Below are 4,491 nucleotides of genomic sequence, written 5' to 3' on the forward strand. Positions count from 1 at the left end.
CACTAGAATTCTGACTAAAATCAGGAAAAGTGAACCTATTACCCCTGTTTTAGCCTCTTTACACTGGCTCCCTGTGCAGTATAGAATTGAGTTTGAGATTTTCCTGTTAACCTGTAAAGCCCTAAATGGATTAGCACCAAGTTATCTGCAGGAGTTACTGATCCCGTATCATCCAAGTTGCACACTTAGATCACAGGATGTGAGGCTACTGGTTAATCCTAGGGTCAACAAAATTAACACAGGAGGAAGGGCTTTTTCATGCAGAGCCCCTATATCATGAAATGCCCTCCCTTTTTTCATCAGGGAAGCTGGGACAGTTACAGTTTAAGTCGAGACTGAAAACATACTTTTATAAAAACAGCTTTCTTATCTTTGTGGGTTTTAATGTAACTTAAATTACTGCTTTTTTTTAGTTGTTGCCAATTATTTTTATTATTTCTCCCAAACAGCAGTGGCCCGGTTTTCTTTGTAACCTGTCGAATTCATCTACAGTCCTCATGTAGTCAATAGTGTTATCTCCAGCTGGTGTTGGCTGCAGTCCCACATTTTTCTCACAGCTTCATTGCTTTCATATGAGAACCAGCACTGACCCACCATCTGCACTTCTGTAGGAGGTAGTTTACAAAAGAAAGCCTTTGGTTCCCACCATGCTCATGCAGCTCTTTTGAGGCAATATCAATTTTTGTACATTTAGTTTGTTTTAAAACACTTCTGGAAACAGGTGACTTTCAGCTAAGGTCAACAAAACTTAATGTCTGCACAAAACAAGTATCTGAGCAGCTTCACACAAACCTGGATACCATGAGACCTGTACTGAGGGGTATTCAGAAAACATTGCAGTTACAGATTGGGTGGGAAAAAAAGGGATAGGGGAGGCTCCAGTCCATCATAGCCACACTAGAATAGCCGGGGTAGGTGGGTGTGTATCACAGGAACGCTGGGGTAGGTGGGTATGTATCACAGGGACGCTAGAATAGCTGGGGTAAGTGGGTGTGTATCACTGCCAACCTGGAATAGCTGGGGTAGGTGGGTGTGTATCACAGACATGCTGGGGTAGGTGGGTGTGTATCACAGGCACGCTGGGGTAGGTGGGTGTGTATCACAGGCACGCTGGGGTAGATGGGTGTGTATCACAGGCACACTGGAATAGCTGGGGTAGGTAGGTGTGTATCACAGGCACGCTGGAATAGCTGGGGTAGGTGGGTGTGTATCACCGGCATGCTGGGGTAGGTTGGTGTGTATCACATGCACGCTGGAATAGCTGGGGTAGGTGGGTGTGCATCACAGGCACTCTCGGGTAGGTGTGTGTATCACAGACACGCTGGTAGGTTGGTGTGTATCACATGCACGCTGGAATAGGTGGGTGTGCATCACAGGCACGCTGGGGTAGGTTGGTGTGTATCACATGCACGCTGGAATAGCTGGGGTAGGTGGGTGTGCATCACAGGCACTCTCGGGTAGGTGTGTGTATCACAGACACGCTGGTAGGTTGGTGTGTATCACATGCACGCTGGAATAGGTGGGTGTGCATCACAGGCACGCTGGGGTAGGTTGGTGTGTATCACATGCACGCTGGAATAGCTGGGGTTGGTGGGTGTGTATCAGGTACGCTGGGGTAGGTGGGTGTGTATCACATGCATGCTGGAATAGCTGGGGTAGGTGGGTGTGTATCACAGGCATGCCGGGGTAGGTGGTTGTGTGTCACAGGCACGCTGGAATAGCTGGGGTAGGTGGGTGTGTATCACAGGCTCGCTGGAATAGTTGGGGTAGGTGGGTGTGTATCACAGGCACACTGGAGTAGGTGGGTGTGTATCACAGGCACGTTGGAATAGTTGGGGTAGGTGGGTGTGTATCACAGGCACACTGGAGTAGGTGGGTGTGTATCACAGGCACGCTGGAATAGCTGGGGTAGGTGGGTGTGTATCACAGGCACCCTGGAATAGCTGGGGTAGGTGGGTGTGTATCACAGTCATGTTGGGGTAGGTGGGTGTATATCACAGGCACGCTGGAATAGCTGGGGTAGGTGAGTGTGTATCACAAGCATGCCGGGGTAGGTGGGTGTGTGTCACAGGCACGCTGGGATAGGTGGGTGTGTATCACAGGCACCCTGGAATAGCTGGGGTAGGTGGGTGTGTATCACAGGCACGCTGGGGTAGATGGGTGTGTATCACAGGCACGCTGGAATAGCTGGGGTAGGTGGGTGTGTATCACAGGCATGCTGGAATAGCTGGGGTAGGTGGGTGTGTATCACAGGCACGCTGGAATAGTTGGGGTAGGTGGGTGTGTATCACAGGCACGCTGGGGTAGGTGGGTGTGTATCACAGGCACGTTGGAATAGTTGGGGTAGGTGGGTGTGTATCACAGGCACGCTGGGGTAAATCGGGTACGTGGGTGTGTATCACAGTTACACTGGGGTCTCTGGGGTAGGTGGGTGTGTATCACAGGCACACTGGAGTAGGTGGGTGTGTATCACAGGCACGCTGGAATAGCTGGGGTAGGTGGGTGTGCATCACAGGCACTCTCGGGTAGGTGTGTGTATCACAGACACGCTGGTAGGTTGGTGTGTATCACATGCACGCTGGAATAGGTGGGTGTGCATCACAGGCACGCTGGGGTAGGTTGGTGTGTATCACATGCACGCTGGAATAGCTGGGGTTGGTGGGTGTGTATCAGGTACGCTGGGGTAGGTGGGTGTGTATCACATGCATGCTGGAATAGCTGGGGTAGGTGGGTGTGTATCACAGGCATGCCGGGGTAGGTGGTTGTGTGTCACAGGCACGCTGGAATAGCTGGGGTAGGTGGGTGTGTATCACAGGCACGCTGGAATAGTTGGGGTAGGTGGGTGTGTATCACAGGCACGCTGGGGTAGGTGGGTGTGTATCACAGGCACGCTGGAATAGTTGGGGGTAGGTGGGTGTGTATCACAGGCACGCTGGGGTAGGTGGGTGTGTATCACAGGCACGCTGGAATAGCTGGGGTAGGTGGGTGTGTATCACAGGCACGCTGGAATAGCTGGGGTAGGTGGGTGTGTATCACAGTCATGTTGGGGTAGGTGGGTGTATATCACAGGCACGCTGGAATAGCTGGGGTAGGTGAGTGTGTATCACAAGCATGCCGGGGTAGGTGGGTGTGTGTCACAGGCACGCTGGGATAGGTGGGTGTGTATCACAGGCACCCTGGAATAGCTGGGGTAGGTGGGTGTGTATCACAGGCACGCTGGGGTAGGTGGGTGTGTATCACAGGCACGCTGGAATAGCTGGGGTAGGTGGGTGTGTATCACAGGCATGCTGGAATAGCTGGGGTAGGTGGGTGTGTATCACAGGCACGCTGGAATAGTTGATTAGGTGGGTGTGTATCACAGGCACGCTGGGGTAGGTGGGTGTGTATCACAGGCACGTTGGAATAGCTGGGGTAGGTGGGTGTGTATCACAGGCACGCTGGAATAGCTGGGGTAGGTGGGTGTGTATCACAGGCACGCTGGGGTAGTTGGGGTAGGTGGGTGTGTATCACAGGCACGCTGGAGTAGGTGGGTGTGTATCACAGGCACGCTGGAATAGCTGGGGTAGGTGGGTGTGTATCACAGGCACGCTGGAATAGCTGGGGTAGGTGGGTGTGTATCACAGGCACGCTGGAATAGCTGGGGTAGGTGGGTGTGTATCACAGGCACGCTGGAATAGCTGGGGTAGGTGGGTGTGTATCACAGGCACGCTGGGGTAGGTGGGTGTGTATCACAGGCACGCTGGAATAGCTGGGGTAGGTGGGTGTGTATCACAGGCACGCTGGAATAGCTGGGGTAGGTGGGTGTGTATCACAGGCACGCTGGGGTAGGTGGGTGTGTATCACAGGCACGCTGGAATAGCTGGGGTAGGTGGGTGTGTATCACAGGCACGCTGGGGTAGCTGGGGTAGGTGGGTGTGTATCACAGGCACACTGGGGTAGGTGGGTGTGTATCACAGGCACGCTGGAATAGCTGGGGTAGGTGGGTGTGTATCACAGGCACGCTGGAATAGCTGGGGTAGGTGGGTGTGTATCACAGGCACGCTGGAATAGCTGGGGTAGGTGTGTGTATCACAGGCACGCTGGGGTAAGTCAGGTATGTGGGTGTGTATCACAGTCATGTTGGGGTAGGTGGGTGTATATCACAGACACGCTGGAATAGCTGGGGTAGGTGGGTGTGTATCACAGGCATGCTGGGGTAGGTGGGTGTGTGTCACAGGCACGCTGGGATAGGTGGGTGTGAATCACAGGGACGCTGGGGTAGGTGAGTGTGTATCACAAGCACGCTGGGGTATGTGGGTGTGTATCACAGGCATCCTGGAATAGCTGGGGTAGGTGGGTGTGTATCACAGGCACGCTGGGGTAGATGGGTGTGTATCACAGGCACGCTGGAATAGCTGGGGTAGGTGGGTGTGTATCACAGGCACGCTGGAATAGCTGGGGTAGGTGGGTGTGTATCACAGGCACGCTGGGGTAGGTGGGTGTGTATCACAG

Source organism: Polyodon spathula, chromosome 12 (assembly GCF_017654505.1).
Source record: "Polyodon spathula isolate WHYD16114869_AA chromosome 12, ASM1765450v1, whole genome shotgun sequence".
Lineage (NCBI taxonomy): Eukaryota > Metazoa > Chordata > Actinopteri > Acipenseriformes > Polyodontidae > Polyodon > Polyodon spathula.